This window comes from Chlamydotis macqueenii, chromosome 17 (genome assembly GCF_036417535.1).
Source record: "Chlamydotis macqueenii isolate bChlMac1 chromosome 17, bChlMac1.mat, whole genome shotgun sequence".
NCBI classification, from domain to species: Eukaryota; Metazoa; Chordata; class Aves; order Otidiformes; family Otididae; genus Chlamydotis; species Chlamydotis macqueenii.
Window position 1 is genome coordinate 4325991 of NC_141572.1, and position 18502 is coordinate 4344492.

Genomic DNA, 18502 nt, shown 5'->3' on the forward strand with positions numbered 1-18502 from the left:
ACCTCCAGCCGGCTGCTGCTTGCAGAGTCACTCCTCAGTCTGTAGAAGACACATTAGCCACCAACTCTGAGGGCGGTGTATAACAGCTCTGGTATATATACAGATATACCTTTCTCTCAGGAAGCAAAGAAAATACCTGATGCGCCTTTGGGGCAAATGTCCCAGTGCGGTGCGCAGCCTCCCCACACCTACACAGTCCAGGCTCTGTCACCACAAAGTATTTCGGGTGCTGTCGTTCAGCGCCGTCACTTACCAGAACAAGATAACTATCGCGTTTCCTTTCTCCCACCCCATGTGGGATGGAGAAACACCATCAAGACAATCTGAGGAAAATTTTCAAATCTTAGGGCTTAGGTTTTGGCTTTTACCTCCACACACCTGCTTTGACAGAGAGCTGATCCCATGTAACTCCCAGGAAGGAGCTGCTGTGCAGGTGCTGCACTTAACGGCTCATTCCCTGCACACGCAAGGGTGAAAACTTGACACTGGCTTTCTTCAGGGCTCCAAAAGCACATCACTATGAGCATCTCTGTTAGGATGCTAAGAGAGATGACCTCCGTGCCACACGCAGAGGAATGGTTGGTGTCGACAGGCCCCCCAGCGTGGCGGGTTGCTGCCAGAGGAGCCCAGCAGCCAGGTCCGACCTCAGGCGCCAGCCCAGGAGGACACGGGGCAGGTGGCAGAGCACAGAGAGGCAGCTGCAGGCTGAGACCCTTCAGGGAAACTCAAGGAGTCTGGCGTAAATACTGTACGCGCCCGGGGCCAGAAAGCTCAGCGAGGGCTGCGTGTGGCATTTCCTGAAGGTTACCTCTAACTCGCGCTGTCAGCCTGCCAGCCTTTGACTGTCTGCCGAGTCCTTCTGCGGGAAGCGCGGCGCTGCCTGGACCTCTGCGGCATCGTCGCAATCTGTGACAGCGAGAGCTTAAAAATAAAATCCCTCCCGCGCAGCACCGTGAAGGCAGGTGTAGGACACCAGGGCAAGCAAACCCACTGAAATCTGGCGGGGTGGATGGGTTCCTCTCTTCTTCCTGACACCTGGTCACATAGCTGCTTGCAGCGCGGTGCATCTCCCGCTCCAAAGTGCAGGACAGGGGCGAGCAGGCAGCCGCAGCCCGTCCGGCTCAGCTGCGCAGCCCTGCTGCACACACCACTGCTCAGCCCAACCGCTGCACAGGCGTAGCCGGCACGGGGGTCAGGCAGCCGTAAGACCGCGGCCGTGCCACCATGCTCAGGCAAGCGGCAGTCGGGGCGCTTCACTGCCCATGCGGAGGTACGGATGCTGCGTCCCACCCTGTATCCGAGCAATCGGTCAGCAGAGCAGGAGCACCGCAGCAGGCATTTGTCTGTATTTATTTACTAGCTGCCACCAAAGAGATTATTCCAGCCCTCCCCACTCGTTTGTTTTGTCCAATTCACTGGGAAGAGACCAGGCATCTTTCCCTATTCCCAGGGCTTTGCTGGTTCTCAGGGTCAAGCTTACTCACAACTTGAACAGACTTTCCAGCCCCACTGGTGAAGTGGGTCTGTTCTCTGTTGTTCTTCAAACAACCTGCCGAGCTCAGCATAACGCAGAAGCTTGCCACCAAGCCATGATCGGCACCAGTCCCTCCAGTCCAGACATCCAGCTTTCCAGCAAAAGCAAAGGCCCAGCCTCTCTTGCTAAGCCACTGCAGCCCTCCCTCTCCACCTCTTTCTTTTTCTTTTCTTGAAGAACCACTCCAAACATAGCGCTGGAAATAAATGATTGCCAGTGGCACCCTGGCAGGACGCGCCAGATAACAAACACTGCGACTGCGAGCAGGGAAAAACTCGGGAGATCCGTCATTCCAGAGGAGGAAAAAAAAAGAAAAGAAAAAAAAGAAAATAAAAGCCACGTTCAAGGCCTCCTCGGTTACGTAAACTTCATTTCCATGTCTTTTATCACTGATAAGATAAGCCATTGCTCAAGTTCAAGTTCTGTATCAAGTAAACCATGATAATCCTCTTAGGAATTCCCCATGCCCCAGCTTGAACAGACCTGCAGAAAAGAGCTTAAGGGGTTGCCTTCAGCTTAAAAAAAGAAACACACACAAGCATGCAGCCACATACTTATTTATAACGTAGGCAAATTTGGGGCCTAGCACAGAGTACTGAAGGCTTATACGGGGCTGTCTGAATAAAGGGATCTACTTCTGCCCCAGTTCATGAACGCTACTTCGTCACGCACCGCGGCGCTGAACGCCAGCCCAAAGACGACCTCCCTTCTGAGGGGGATTTCTTGCAGCAATAAAGGTCTGGAGGATCAGACCCTCCAAAGCAATTAAACTGATTCACGACCAGTCCCACACACTTTGTGCTAGACTACAGCAACAAGAATTTTACAGGCAGCTGTATTTTTTTGTTTTATTACATCTTTTAATGCTAGTGGCACAATTACAGTGATCTCAAGCAATTCTTACTCTGCTTGGGGTATAAGATTTAAAACTGACTGAGTCCCCCTCCTCCTGTCAGGACATCCAGGCGTGAACCATCATCGCATACACGTGTTAGACAGGGATCTGATCCCATCCAGCAACTGGATGTATTTGCTAACCACTTAGCTATGCGCTCACACACGCTGTGCTGGAACACAAAAGGCCATTTCATAAATTTCTGATCGCAAGACGGATGACAGCAATAAGCGGAGACACAAACTCCTACCCTCCTCTCTGCTGCTCGCCATCAGGACGCAAATTACCCGGGGCCAGCAGTTTTATCAGAGCATCTTCCAGGGAACCAGTTTACCCCAAAGGCAGAGGCCAACGTTTGAAGCTCAATACTTGACTTCACAGGGCTGCACCTGGCCAGCCCCACGCCGCTCGGCGACGTGCAGCCACATGCAGGAAGGGCACAGCCTCGGGCCCTTCTACGCCTGCAGCTGCCAGATGATCAAGGAAGGAGGAGAAGGGAACATCTGAAACTGGTGCTTAAAAATGTAAACTTTCTTCAGGTCTGTCTGCTTCCTCAGTCAGCCCAACGCGCTCCGACACCCACTGTTCCATACTCACCTCCAGCTACCAAGACTTTCATCCCCCGATCACCTCTCTCCATCAGGGTCTTTTTCACACGTCTCTCGGTATTTTATGACACTCCAACTTGAAAGATGCAGCCCATCAAACAAAACACATCACTCCACTGACTGACAACCTATAACACTTTGGGAAAGGCTGTTTTCCGATCAGCTGCTGGAAAAGCACTTCCAAGGCAGCAGCTGAATTCAAATCACACACCAATTAGCTCAGGGGGATTTGTCTGTTTTTCTTTCAGGAAATCTATGTGAAAACAAAACAAAACAAGCTGGTTTAAAACTCATTAAAAGATCTCAAACTGTGTCAGAAGCATGCCACATTTTCCACTGAGGAAAACGGGAGCAAACCTAACGAGCTTCACCCCATCAGAAGGGGTTTTGTCCCTTAAACCCTCTTAGTTTGTCCCCCCACCTCCTGAGGAAGAGCAGGATAACACCGAGGTCCGGAGCGGCTACAGACTTGTCCAGCACCACGCAAGCAAGCAAACCGCCGTGCCGAACCGCCTCAGTCCATCCCGCATCTTTCCCACAAGATGAGGTTTTCCGCGCCGGCTCTCCTGAGGTTTTTCGCCTCTCGCCTCAAGGCCGCAGGCAGATGACCGTGCTTTTTCTGAAGCCACTGCCAATGAGGCCACGGCATTCGTTATCCAGCGGGATAATGACAGAGTGCAATTCAGTCAACAGCAAATCCTCCCCAGGGAGATGCCCTCTGACCCGCCCCGAGCTGGGGGATGAACGTCGACAGCCAGATCTCAGACAGGCGGCAGAGCCGAGCGAATAATTCCTAATGAATCCTTTTATCTCTTCTTTTGTTTTGGGGAAGGGGCCGGGTGGGGTGGAGGGAAATAGTTTGCAACTGTCCACCAGCAGAAAATGATTTTTCTAGAGCTACCCCAAATCACCGTCATCCAAACAACATTTTTCACGGCTTCTGCTCAGCACACAGCGAGCGTGAAACAGGCTGCTCTCTGCAGAGACGTCCCTCGTGCCTCTCTGGGAGGGGAGAGTGGACCAGAGTCACAGCAAGAGCAGGGATGCTCCTGGAAACCCAGCTTAAAATCACCCTTAGGCAAAAAATCGAGAGTGAGTTGAAGATACCTGTTCAAACCACATTTTCACCAATAAAATCCAGTTCCACCAATACATCAGCAAACATGCGAAGGACAAGAAAGTCCATGAAACAAGATCCACAGAACAGCAGGATCTTACCTCTCTTCACATGCCCATCAGTCCTTGCTGTGAATTTTCTCCTGTTTTCCAAACCACAAGCTGAAAGGATCACCAGCGTTTGATACAGACTTTTCTCCTCAACGAAAAGCAGCTTTTCTCATTTCTCCTGTGTGAATTCAGCTGCAGCACTGAACTCCGCAGCATCTCCTGAACGCTCAGTGTCGCCCAGGGGTATCAAGGTAAACAAGGGCGGAAAACCGACTCACAACCCTGAGATCTCAAAGCTGCTTCGCAAGCTTTCAGTCACCTGTACGGCACCCAGGCCTATGGGCGCTTGTTTCCGTCAGCGTGACAGCACCAGTTTTAGCCACGTAGTTTTTATCCCCATCTCCCAAACAGGCTTGAAATCAGCCACATCCACCCAGCCGCACCAGCATCCACAGGGATTTACGCTCAGCAAGTCCCACCTCATCAGCATCCATGTTTTATGCTGGGAACAGAAATTACACGGAAAGACCACAACCGTGGAATGCTCCCTACCCTATTCCCAGGCAAATGAACTGACATGAACCTACACACTTAAACAGAGCTTGGCTCGTGTATTTATATAGATGCCAAATCCCAGGGATATCAATGACAATCTCTTCCCCAGCAAAACCCGATTACAGCACTGGACTCTCTAAAGCCCCCCTGCCATCTCCCACGTCACCCGGGACGTCACGGGGAGTGGCTGGCGAACCCCTCCAGGTGCCTAGCGCAGCGGGGGTCGCGATGCCAATGATTAAGCGGATCTTCAAAGGAAGAAAAACAAGAGTCCTGGTCAATGACTGACCAGCGTAATGGCTCAGGCTGCTCCCATGTGCTCCTCTCACAGCGCATTTGTTTGCCAGGCTGCCCGAGAGGTTTCAAAGGGTCAAACACGAGGTCACCGACTGCGCGGTGACTGCAGCTCTGCTGGAAAATACAAAACAAAAAAAGCTGAAATCACAAGCAAGGAAGGCCCCAGTACTTACAATTAAGCCTGAAATAACACGAAAATGCAAGTCCTTTAAGTTCAAACACACCAGAGGCAGCATCAAAAAGAAAAAAAAAAAATCTGATTTTTTGAAGATCAGAGGTTAGCAATATTTCATAACGATTTTAGTAATCCACCTAAAATTCTGACCAGGCTCAAGGACCAAGAGCGGCTGCGGAAAGCAAAACCTTCCTTTCAGGCTATTTAGAGAAACACTCACAAGGTTTATCCCAGAAACTGCTTTCTGCCTACTCAGATTTCTCAACTGCAGTGGTCACATGCTGTTTGGACAGACTGCTGGAGACACTTGAGAATAGCAGGGCTGCCTGCCGCTATCTGCCTGGCACAGGAGGGTTTTTAATTGAGGCTGAACTCCTCAGTCCCCGCTGAAGTCTGCGGCTCCAGTCACCGAGACAATAATTAAACCCAGGAGAAAGAGCGCAAGGTAGCGCTGCCTGTAACCAGCACCGTCAGAGGAGGAAACCCAAAGACGCGCACGGACATCTCCAGGATGCACTGCTTTGTTTCGAGCCTGAGGACTCGGCTGGATTTTAAACAGCAAAAGGCGGGGTGGCAGAGATCCTGCAGTACATCACAGAAACAGAAGAGATGCAAAAAAAAAAAGAATTTACTTTCACCTCACCCTGTCCAAGGTGGAAATCAGAGCAATTTTTTCCCATCTGAGTTTGGGACCTTCCTTCCCTGGGAATCAGAGATTATAAAATGAGAGGGGAAAGCAGAGCAGGAGAAGCACCAGAAACATCAGCCTGGTTCAGAGCCATCCTCCCCAGCTCAGACGGACACGAGAAGTCAATCTGCTTGAGAAACCACCCTGAGAAAGCCAGCACGGGCTGCGGAGGCTGCTGGGGGATCAGACACCGCAAGTTCTGCTCTGAAACCCGAGGGGAGAGACTCAGCCTGGAAACCACTCTCCATGAGATTAATTAGCCAAGTTGGATGTACCCAAGTCTGTTACCATGGTCACAGGAACCGAAGAGCAATGCTTTACACAGATTTCCCAGACTGGGACTGGGGCTGGGGGTGCTATGCCCAGCTCCTCCAGTCCCCCAGGCAGGGAGAACAACCCCCCAGCCCAGGGACACCCCATGCTCTGCACAACCCCCCCAGCCCACACCAGGCTGCTTACAAACACTGACTGGAAGAGCTCCTTGTCCCTAGATCATAAGGCTGCTAAAAATAGCACCAGAGAGCAACCAGATTAATGCCCCACCAAGAAGATGCATTTGCAGAAATAAACAGATCTGCCCCCCACCTGGCTTTTGTTTGTTTATTTGTCCTTGAGTAGAGGAAGAAACAAAAAGATGCTATGTTTTCTTTGGAAAATTCAAAGTCTGCCTGGCAGAAAAGTGACAGAAAGCTGTTCATCTCTCCAAACAGCACGCCAAATACAGCTGAACCTTGTTTATCTATTTTAGCACCTGGGAAAAATCCACAGAAAGTTACAGCATTTCCCCAAAGAAGCAAATAATTTAAGTGTCACTAGCTACGCACTGCCCATTTATGATCAGCATCACGGCAGTTACAACTCTACACTGCAACCCCTTCATCCATGTATGACAGCACAGGAGTGAAAACCACTGCCACTTCTAGCAGAGAACAGCAACAGATTTAGAAAAGAAGTGGGAGAGAAACAGCAATTCAGCAAAGCTCCCGCAGAAAAGCAGTTTTAAACTCTCTCGGGAAAAGGACCTTTCCCTCTCTCTCATCTTCTGGCTTGATGAACATCAAGCGCCTCACTGATGCTCGCAGAAGCCGCCACAGAGGATGGCGTCCAACCAATGCTCCTCTGCATCAGCTCTCCCCAGCACAAAATCACAGACCACTCACAAAATCACAGACCACTCGAGCATCCCAAGGAGCCCAGGGAAGACTCAAGGAACACAGGTAATGCAACCAGCAAGTAATGGGCACACCAAGGGCGATGGGAAAATCCCAACCCCTGCCACGGAGCAACGCTCCCAGCTGTGCAAATTACAGCCACTATCCCCCGATTTCAGGCTCCCTGTTCCTTGGCTCCCAATCCCTCCGTTCAGCATCCGTACTACCTCCAAAGCCGTGCCAGCTCAACCAAAAGCATGACCTCGTGGTGAAAACATCCACCCAACTGCTCAGGCCAAATGTACCGGGAAGGAGCAGCACTGTGACAGGAACATGGCAAGGGGCTGTGAGGTTTAGCCAGCACTACATCTAAAGTCCCCATATCCCAAAAATAAAAGCAGGTAGACACTGTGAAAAAGGCAGAAGAAATCACCCTGGTCTGACAGACATCCCCAAGCCCATTAAGAGATACAATTCAGCTCCACCTTTCTTAGCAGGTTGATGTTAAGCTGCTACTTTTTTTTTTCCTCCTTCTTCTGCAGATGCCTTAATTGGTTGCTTAATACAGATTTCACCGTTATGCTTATCGCAACACCGGGAGCCGGCCGTGTGACGAGAGCGCAGAACACGGAGAAAACCCATTTGTCTCCGTAACTAATTGTCCTGCCTCCTCAACACACAGACTAAATTGACTCGGCAAGACTGCAAGGCAAAGCTGCTGTATTTATTTAGACATTTCTTCTGCTGTTTGAGAGGCTCCGTACAGCAGACTGCGAAGCACCGCGACAGCACAGGCACCTTGAACCAGTTTATGCAAAACTGGAATGAGCGGAGAAAGGATCGAGCCCCAGGTTAGCAGCATTCCTGGCCGTGTCCTTTACGGTAGGAATTTTAGCCTTGGTTACCTAAGAATTAATTGGCAAAATATCCAAGAAGTTCACAAAGGCAAGCATGAACACTCACTTGTTTCTGGCTACAGCCGCTTTTACCCTCGGGATCAGTCTCCGTGAAACTCAAAGTGCGTGTAGACCGGCTGATCAAAACGCAGGGGAGCGCCCGCGCTAGCCAAACACGTCTAACGCCTCGAGTGGCAACCAGGTAACTGCAGGCTGAGGAGTCATGCACGGACACGTTCTTCCTGGAACGGCCCCACGCCCGCACCCAGGGTCTGACTCGGCACCCATCTTCCAAGTCAGGCAAAGGTTCAAGGTGCTTCCACGTAAAACGAGGAACTAGAACATGGCAAACACAATAATACATTGTGTGAGGAATGAAACCTCCTGCTGAGAAGAAATCCAGACATTCAAAAAGCACAACTGAACAAAATAAAAAAAAAAAAAGCCACAGATGGAGCTTAAAGTTCTTGTCTCACCAAAACGGACAGCAAAACTCACAGGGTCTTTGGAAGGGGAAGCAGGAGCAACCAGGGAGCTTGCACGCTTCAGTCCACAGCACGGCTCCTCCACCTCCAGGCAAACCAAACTCCTCATTTCCCAGCTTTCACCCGCTGTCGGCAGAGTTTAAGGACATTCACAGAAATGCTCCAGGTTCCGCAAACACCAGTTGCAGTAGAGAAGATGCAAACCTTAGCTTTCCACAGCGAGAGCATCAGAACAAAAACACAACCCTTAAGGTATGCACAGACACCTCTCTCTCCAGTTTTGTTTCGTAATGCTGGAGAAAACCCAAAATCCTGCAGCGTTTCTCAGTCCATCACCACATAGCCCTCAGGAACGCTGCTGGCAGCTGGCTGGGTTCTGGACCAAAACCGCAGCAGCTCTTTACGTGCATCTCTAATCATGGCATCTTAAGACACCTAGACATCAAAAAAATAAAAAAAAACCAACAAAATTTTTTTAGCAGTTGCCCTGTCAAGAGAGCAAGCAAAGCCAAAACTAAAACCTATAAATGAAAAGGGGGAAAAAAAAAAAAAAAACAAACCAGAAAGGAGGAAGAAAAAAGGGCTGGCTGACACCTCCTACACACGCTGTCAGCTGGATCATTTGCCCCAGAAATAAAGATGCTCAGCGCATCTAACTGATGACATGACAACTGCTTCATGGCCCAACACCGGAGTTGCATAAAAACCTCTGAACATCCTTGCAGCTCAGTACAAAACAAGCACTTGTACTCACTCAGAGCAAGCAGCAGACGCGGTACGTCGCTCCCCAGTAGGATTTTCAGCTCTTCTCATTCCCTCGAGCTGCAGGGAAGCCTTTCACCCCGCTGCCCTTCGTCAGCCATGCTCAGCAGCTCCAGCCACAAGCCCCCAGCTGAGCTAGCGCCCAGGTGCCTGGGCCACATCACACAAAACCATCTGGGCAGCAGCTCAGCATCCCAAACCGCTCTGCAGAGCCAGCGCCGAACGGCAGCGCTGCCGGCCGCGGGCGCCCGCAGCCAGCCAGCGGCAACCGACCGCCCGCACAGCCTGGGTACGCTCGGGCTGCCTCATCAGCACCTCCCAAATAAGTGACATTTATTTAAGGCTAGAAAACCTTAAACAAGAATATTGAAGGGTTTTTCCACTGCCAGTTCAGAGAATTTCCCCGTAACGCTGGATACAGATTCCTGTAATGCAGACTTTGCCGCATTTTATTTCTTTGACAGTTTTTAATCACCTCTGGTCTAGCATTTGGAAATTATTATTATTCACACACATACACACACAACAGGAATAAGGTTGCAGGGAAACATGAATTTCACTGGCCTGCCTGTTTTCGTCTGTGGACACCGCCGCACACATCACCAAATCGAGACAAGCCGGCCAACTTGAGCGTGAGGGGGAAAATGAAAGGGCGGACCGGTGACCTAGAAATGAAGCTGATGCTTTGGCGTGAGCTCGAAACTCTGCAGTAAAGGCAAAAAAAAAAAAAAAAAAAACAAACCACCAAACCCTGTAACTGCTTTCAAGATGGAGCTTGAAAAGTTTATTAGTGGAATTATATGATGTGGCATCTGCATAAAAGCAAGGGCTTGATCAAGAAAGGCTTTCCAACAGGAAAAGAGTCATCCCCTCGCCAAACAGAAGAAACTCTTGTGCCAGAGAAGAGGGGATGCAGTTATTTAAGGTTTTGATGCAGGAAAAACACCCCCAGGCAGACGACTGGAGACACGTCCCAAGCGCACAGCTCTGATAGCAAACACTGCCGCTCTGTTACGTGCCCAAGATTCACACACCACACGATATCATGAGGTGATGATGGCAACGGCAAGCGCTTGACGAGTCAGCAGATGAAGATTTAGGGCTTCAAGCAGTGGATCAGGAGCGCTACGGTCACACGTCTCAGCGCTGATCCAAGGCAAACTCACCCTGTAACTGGTTCAAGGAGGGTGTTCACACATCACCTTTGCTCCAGCGAGCTTCAGGCTCGATCGGATAACGTCCACATCACCAGCACAAAACCAACAACGGCTCCGCACAGCCCTCAGGGCAGGGATGACAGGACGCACCAGCGTCCAGCCTGGGCGGTGCGTAACCCACCGTAAATCACCGGGGACTCGCAGCCTTTGCCGAACCAGCTCCTTGCAACGTCAGGCCAGAGGGATCAGGCAAGCTGGGCAGTAAACACCTGCACAGAGCTGCAGAGCGCTTCTGCTATACGAGCCAGGCGCTGCCACCAATAAACCATGTGCTAACCAGCGCTCCCGCGGCACTGGGAGGCTCGCGCAGACGCCAAAGCCTGAGCTATTTACGAAGTGATCAACGACCACGCAGCTGAGACCCGGGCCTATAAAAATGGAGCTGTTGCAGTCATTTTATAAGTTTTGAAAATATTTTCAGGAGAAAGCCAACTTTCCATTGTTTGCCACAGCTTGTTAGAAGCCCACACATCCTGCGGCGTAGAGGAAAGACACCCTCCACCCTCTCCAGCCGGTTCTGCACAGCTGGAGATCTGCAGAAAGCTGGGCTTTGCCTGCCACCCTACGCACCAATTCACTCTCCCAACTGCATCCCACTGAAACCCAAGCCCAGGGCTGAGTCCTTCACCTTAGCGTGCCACAATAGTCAGGCCCCAGCTCTTCACACAACCACCTAAGCCTTCAAACCTTGCAATTGCACGTTCCCCGAGGAGGACGAAACCCGCCTGCCTAGGAGACAGCGAGTCCTCAGGGAGTGATCACAGACGATGGGATGATCTGCACCAGGAACCTTCCCAAATCCTGTCATCCTCCACCCACAGGCTGACACATTTCTTTCCTTCTGCCTTCTTCAACGTAGAGACACAGAAGAGCGCAATAAAAACCGCTCTCTTGCCCTGACACGCACAGGACAAACCTTAACCGTGTTGTTTAGGAAGCTAGTGAGAAGCATTCAGATACCGGCACTGAGCACCAGCCCGGAGTCTACAGAAAACAAGGTTTAGAAGATGTAGTTTTTGGAACCTTTATATGACAGATGGCCACACCGCTGGAGTATTTCTTAAGTTCACAGCCAGCCCCCCGCCCAGGCAGGGAGAAGCACGCCCGGGCGGTAAGAGTTAACCTCCCACATATTTGGGCTGAAACTGCATTTCTGGGCACCGTCACTCCGTCCAGTGTTACGCCGGGGAAACAATGCTAAATAAAGATTACGCAGAGTGGTATTATGTAAATAATTCTCTTCCACAATGAAAGGATAAGCCTAGACTGCTTGGTTAGTTATTAACCTGGGAGCCAGCACCGCAGAGAGGAAATCCTGCCGGCTCTCCCTCCCTGAACACGCACCCGGAGGGCCGCAGCCGGGCTCGTGACGACCAGAGACAATACCGGCACGGTCCCCTGCCTCCCCGGGCGCTGGCACTCTCCCTTGGACCACTTCCCACAGGAGGAAACCATTGGGGCCACGCCACATTGTCTCCTCCCAGGGCTGCCCCGCTCCTCCTGGCCACGCCACCACTGCGGAGGCCAGGCTTGGCCTCCCTCCTCCTCATCCTCCTCCCACCAGTCCAGGACAGAGGGCTCCGTGCCCTTTGATGGAACATGCTCCTGGCCACATCCCTCCTTCTTGAGGACCTTCCCTTCCCCTTGTAGGCTGAACACACTGGAGCCTGCCTTCGCCTGCACATCTCCCGCCCAGAATAACTTCCTCGACCTTTCTGCCTCCACCTCCCCCTGCAACCTTCCTCCCGCCTTAGCCTCACGTCTGAACGCTTTACGTTTGTCATGCGATTTTAAATCTGTCAGCAATTCATCCATCTGCCGCCTCCTCAGTTTTTAACACCGCGAGCTGTTGTGGGATACAGCCTTGCAGAAAGCTCTCGGTGGAAAATGAAGCTGTACCTCATTCAGAACCCGAATTGGCTTTGAGATAATTTCTTTCCAAGGTGCTGGGCTGTTTCAAAGACTAGTTTCTTCCCCACAGCTAGCAGAAAAGCCACGATGCTATCTGGTCTAAAATAAACACTATGGGAGCAGCGATAAGGGGAAATATTTCAGCTGACTAAGAGTAATGTGGGTTCAAATCCAAGCGTAAGCTGATATTGCTTCTAATTTGTTCCTGAGCCAAAAACACAGGCTGGGAGTGAAAAAATGGAAAGCATTAAACAACAAGCGGCATACTCAGTGACTCTGGAAAAACTTCAGCATTTCCATTTATGTTATTATTTTTTTTAAATAACCTTCAGTTTCACAGATCATAAAGTTAATTTGGACTTAACTTCCCTTCCCTGTAACTAGACAAAGCTGCTATCTTTTACATTCGTTAATGTTTGCTGGGCGCTCCGCAGCTATAAAGCACTTGAGAGCACTAACCATTATCAGCATCCTCCGTGCCACCCAGCAGGCTCATCACCGTGCCAATTGCTTCGCTCACCCCGGGTGCCCCAGCCCTCACGGCACGGTAGCAATCACAGCCACAGCCACCCAGCTCCATCTCTGCCGCCTTTCCTCCAGCGCCGGCACCGGTCACCTCTCCCTTGCAGGCTGGGCTGCTCTCCGGACATCTCCAAGCCAAATTCAGCCCAGCGCACGCTGTTAGCAGCAGGGTCCGCAGCAATCAGTGCCCGACCACAACCGTGTCCCATCTCTGAGCTTCCCACCGTGCAGATGGCAGGGGTAGCAGCCCCCTCCTCACCCACGCCCCAGAGATCCCCCAGTTGCCAGAGGCAGGTTAGCAGGAAGGGACAACCAGTGGCCCCAAGAAGGGAAGTGACAAGCGGGGTGGGCAGCAGGACTGGAGGCACAACCCAGATTTCTCAATTCCCAGCCCAGTCCCGCTGCTGCCTCGTGTGCAGGTCAGGGTTCACTTCCCAAAACTGCCAAATCACGCATTTCCTTCTGCTCTTCTGTCCTCCTCCCCTTCCTACCAGATCCCTCCCTCACTTCAGCCAGGCTGTTGCGGGCATTTTCACGCCTTTGGCTCTGGAGCTCCAGCTCCCCCTCTTCAGTCCTTCTTTAGGAAGTATCTCTGCTCTAGCCATGCTCATTAAATGATACGCATTTCCATTTTCCTCTGCGATGCAAAGACCCATCCCTTCAACATTACAGCGTAAACCAGAGACCCGACACCCGCGTGCCAGCACAAGCCCAGTCATAACTAGCAATTCCCCACCACTTTCCTACACCAATACACATCACAAGCCCTTCAAGCCATGCAGGAGCCTACACCACCGCATCCTAGATGAGAATCCGTGACCTCGTGGATGCCTGAATCCTTGAGCAGCTGCAAAAGCCTCAGTCACTAATCACAGAGGTGACTGGGTGCTGCTGTACCTCATTTCTAGCTCCATTACAGCTGACCCTGCTCTACGTTGAAATCTCTCAGTGAAGACTAAAGCAGTTCACACAAACGCAGCTGCACAAAGGTAACGATCCTTTCAAGAACAGGTTGCCCTGGTTTTCCATCCTTAAATACCCCTGCATCTAGCCCACGGTCTGCATTTAGGGGGTCACTGCTCACAGGCACTAAACCAGTACTTTGCCATCAGCAGTAACGAGCCCTCGCGCTGAACAGGCAAAGCACTCAGGGGGAAAGAGACTCCTCTTCACCCGCTCTCCAGCAGACTTGCTCTGACACATTGAACTTCACGTAACCTCCCCGGCCTCCATTTTCAGACATGTCTGGTGATCCGGTCAGAATGAGACAGCGGGTTTGGGACGGGCAGTACTGCACCCCAAACGCAGGCACTCTCAAACCCACGCCCCCCTCCATGACTGCTCAAATCAGCCGCCCAAAACCCACTTCCGAAAATATATTGCTGTAATCCTCCTTTCCTACGTATTCATCTAGAAACTGGCGAGATCGTAACTTTCCTCCTCCCCAAAGAGCTGTGAAGATGACAGTATCTCAAACATGTAAATTACAGGGACTTCAAGCAGGTTTCTCCCAGGATGACCTGGCCACAAACGGGACCGCATTTCAGCAGAGGCCACTAACAACCAGAGCCAGCAGCAGGAACACCAGGAGCCATCAAGGGGACAAAATAATTCACAGCCATGTCACAAAAGGTGAAGGTATCTCCTCTGCCCCCATTCCAGGCAGCGCGGCCCAGAGCCGCCGTGGAGATGAGACAGGGAGCTCACAGCTGCACGCATGCCTTCATCGCCAATCATAAAACTGCCTTTGCCAGACTGGATCTCCTAATTACAAGACGTGAACACAGTCTGAACCAAACCCTCTTTGGATTTAGCGCAGGATGGCTCCAGGGACTGGTACAACCTCCACCTGAGGCAACTTGGTTCAAATCCAACCCCAGCCATTAGCAAGTGAAAGGTATTGCCAAGCAGCAGCTGTTCAGTGGCTTGCGTGAAACAAGTTTATGGTTTCAGTCCAGATTCCGTCGCGAAAAAATGCCAGTCACCTCCCCGGTGCTCAAAGGTGTGAAGCCAGAAGCATCCACCCACTTCTCCAGTGCCGGAGGTGCCGGCGTGGGAGGCGTTCCCATGCAGGCCCAGTACCAGCTCCGCAGAGCCGGCCCTGATCTCCGCAGGGTATTCAGAACCAGGTATGTTTTGCAACTTGGCAGAAACACACAGCTAAACAACAGAAACCACCACCCACATGAAGCCAGAAGAACAAAGTACCAGTGTTTTCCTGCCCCAGACATGTGCGTGCCCCATCTCCTCTCTCGCACCAAAAATAGCTTCTACTTTTTCCCTTTTGGCAACAACAAACGAAGGTTTGAGTGCATTTGCTTTCAATAAACTAAACGCATTTTGCAAGAGTCTCTCTCGTACTGAAACTTACTCAGTTAAAGTTATAAAATAGCTACACACAGAACTTCCCTTCCCTCCCGCGACATTTCTGGAGTCAGCCTCCAAACACTCCACGAGCCTTGCTTACTGCGTTCCCCACCCAAGGCACGGCTCCTGCACGGCTCCTGCACGGTCCCGGCGGACCCAGGCGTGCGGGAGGCTGAGCCAGGTCCCAAAGTCACCAAACAAGTCAGCAGCGAAATTCAGAGGATTAAACAGGACTTCACTTCCTTCCATCCGGGAAAGCACGGCTTCGCAACAGCCCTCCAGCACTTTTGTCGTCGCTTTCAGAAGCGATGGAAATACTCACCCAGTTTTCCCAACTGGCATTCCTCCCCTTTATGAATTAGCAGCAGTATCAAACCTTTATCTGCAAAGCACACAGCAAACTAAAACTTAACCTTGCTGATAAAAACCCTACTCTAAACGCAGGGAAAAAAAAAATAATCTCACCCCACGCGGCTAAGGAATACCAGCGGAATAACATCACATCCACCAAAGTCAGATTAAAAATACCGGATTCAGCAAAACCCTGCTGTTCTCAGGCGCTCAGAGCGTAATACTGAGGGAGAGGTCGCAGAAAGCGTTCAACCCAAAAAGGGCGGCGCTGGGAAATGCCCGTCGCACGGATCACCTCCAGCAGCACCGTCCTCTCCAGCAAATTCTTCAGCTGACCCAAAACCCAAAAGTTCAGGCAGCAGACCCAGCCTGCGGCGCAGGGACATCACAGCGCTGGCAGGAGCGAGGGGTTCGCGGGGTCCGGGCAGCCCCTCGGCCCCAGGGCAGCGGGGAGCCCCAGAGCCGGGTAGGTTTTGCTGCTTCAGTGCCTTTGGCAGCGGCCCACATGGCAGGCAGCTGCCTGCACCCACGGCAGCCCCGCTCTTTGTGCATTGTCAGGGCCGGGGAGCCGGAGGAAGGGCCGAGGAGAAGGGGGAACAGGAAATTATCGGCACGGCCAGAAAACAGCAATCACGCCAGCGGCTGCAGCTGGGCTTCGGCGAAACGTACACTTGTTGCCTGCAGACGCCGGCCCTGTTTACCCACCCCGAATATTTCCACCGCAGCCGCTCTGCTGAGGGGCTCCGGCCGGCCGCCCCCGGCCCAGCCCGGGACCCCGGCCCCTCGCCCCAGCGCAACCCGGGCCTCCCGCCCGCCGCCGGGGGACGCGGGTTTAATGTCTCCGGAGTGCCGTGTCGCCGGCCCCGCATACGGATGTGGGGCAAGGGAAAAAAAAATAATAAATAAAGCAGACTTGAAAGAAAAAGGAAAAATAAAAAAAAAAAAAAATTAAAAGGAGGGGTACTTTTGGGGTGCCCCCACCCCGCAGGCGGGCTGGCCCCGCTAGTTTGCGGAGTGCGGGGCTCCTCCCGCGCACCCCCAAGCCCCGCAGCGGCGCTTTCCCTTGCGGGGTTAAAAAAAAAAAAAAAAAAACAACAACAAACCAATCAAACCAAAACAACAACAAAAAATAAAAGTTTCTCCCCCGGCACATTTTCATTTTTACGTAACGGCGGCCGCCTGCACCCCGACCTGGCGGGGAGCGGCTCCCCCGGCTCGGCCGCAGCGCTGAGAGCGGGGGGGTCCCCGCGGCCCCGGGCAGAGCCCCCCCCCCCCCCGGGCCTTACCTAATCCCGCCGGCAGCTGCCGCCCCCCATCGCCGCCGCCGCTCCCTGCTCCTCAGCGGCCGGCGGGGCAGCGCTGGGCGCGGGGGCCCGGCCCCGCCATCTGCGCCGTGTTTATAAATCCAGAGCCATGGGGCTGCTGCTCCTCGGTCGGTCGGTCGGTCGGTGTGTCGGGGGGCCGGGCCGGGCTCCCCCGCCAAGCTCCGCCGCAGCGCTGGCCCAGCAGCGCCCTGCCCTGCCTCGGCGCGGCGGGAGGCGGGAGGCAGCAGCGCTCCCTCAGGCCGCCCCACAGCCGCCCCGGCGGCCGGGCGGGGCGGGGCCGTGCCGCCCGCGCGCCTTAAAGGGGCCGCGCCCGACCGACCGCCGCCTGCAGCGCCGAGCACCCGGCGGCGGCGGGGGGGGGGGCGGTCTGCGTCGACCACTCCCGCAGAGGTGCCGGGCAGCGAGGCCACCGGCTGCATGCCTGGGACTGGGGCCACCAGCCCTGTCGGTGTTCCCGGCTTCACTGGGTGTCATGAATATTTATTTATTTAATTTTTTCGGTGAAAATCAGAGATTCTCGCCCACGTCACGAGCTGGCCCAGCAAAACTCCCCGCGTGCTTTCTCAGCCACCAGCACTTTGCGGGAGGGTGTCGGAGCGGGGTCGTGCACTGCTTGGTTTCTTTGACACCACCACCCAGCAAATTCCAGCCCCAGGAAGCTGGTGCCCAACGCTGTCCCACAACACCGGAGTGAGAAATCCCCGGTTTTCCCCCAAAGGAAGGCAGGGGTCTCCAGAAGACCCCCACTGTGCATTCCCATCCCCTGCTCGGCCTCTGCACTGCCATCCCGGCCCATGGAAAACCTTCCCCAGGGAGTGATTTTTGCAGGGAAATCTGAACAGTTTAACAAGCGAATGCCTGCAGGAACCGGGCGCTGAGGCAGCCCAAGGTGCTCCTTCACCATTCCCATCTTCCAGTTTAACAGCCCGACTTCTGGCTTCTACTGTTGTTCCACTTTTTCATAACTTTTCTTCCCCTCCATCCTCCCAGGGGGATGAGGAAGGCCATGCCCCCTCAGCCATTTCTGCTCCGCTGCTGGGTGCCCCCCGCTCACGCGAATGCGCCCCCCATCCCTGCCATGGGTGACGCATGACCCCAAAAGCTGGAAAAGCGTCTTGCAAACCCCCACTTCTCCCTCCCCACCCCAGCAGGCGACGTGGGCCGTGATGGGCACACACGGGTTCCCCTCCACTCTACCTCCCACGGTTTATTTCTCTGTTCCCACATCTCCACCAGCGGCATTTTTCCTGGGAGCGGGATAGCGGGGCAGGCAGCTCACGGCATTCCTTGCCCCAATACGGCTGCGCTGCCGCGGGGCAGAGGGACTTTCCCAGGCCCGGACCCGGTCTCCCTAAGTCACCCAACTCGGTATGTAAGCACAGATGCAGGCCTTGGTGCGAACGTAAACATGAGCGTAAGCATCAGCCGCACGAGTCAAATTGCCTTGAAAGAGCCTGATACGCTGGGAAAAGGGGAAAAGTTGCCCTCCCGTGCCCGTGGCAGTGGGATGTCTGGCGATTTTGGGCAGCGCCTTGCCTGAGGTTCAAGTCCCAGCTGAGTGTTTTGTGAAGCAAAGCAGCAGATCAAATCTGCCTC

The 18502-nt window shown here is 53.0% G+C and overlaps 1 protein-coding gene across 9 annotated transcripts in view; it reads right to left on the bottom strand.

The window, feature by feature from the left end:
- The window catches only part of NCOR2 (nuclear receptor corepressor 2), a 239535-nt gene extending 222532 nt beyond the window's left edge, over window positions 1-17003 (bottom strand). For all 9 annotated transcript variants that reach the window (XM_086761836.1, XM_086761831.1, XM_086761837.1 and 6 more), the window contains exon 1: window positions 16868-17003. The gene's annotated coding sequence lies outside the window, so the exon portion shown is untranslated. The remainder of the gene's footprint in view (window positions 1-16867) is intronic.
- Between the last annotated feature and the right edge of the window lie 1499 nt (window positions 17004-18502).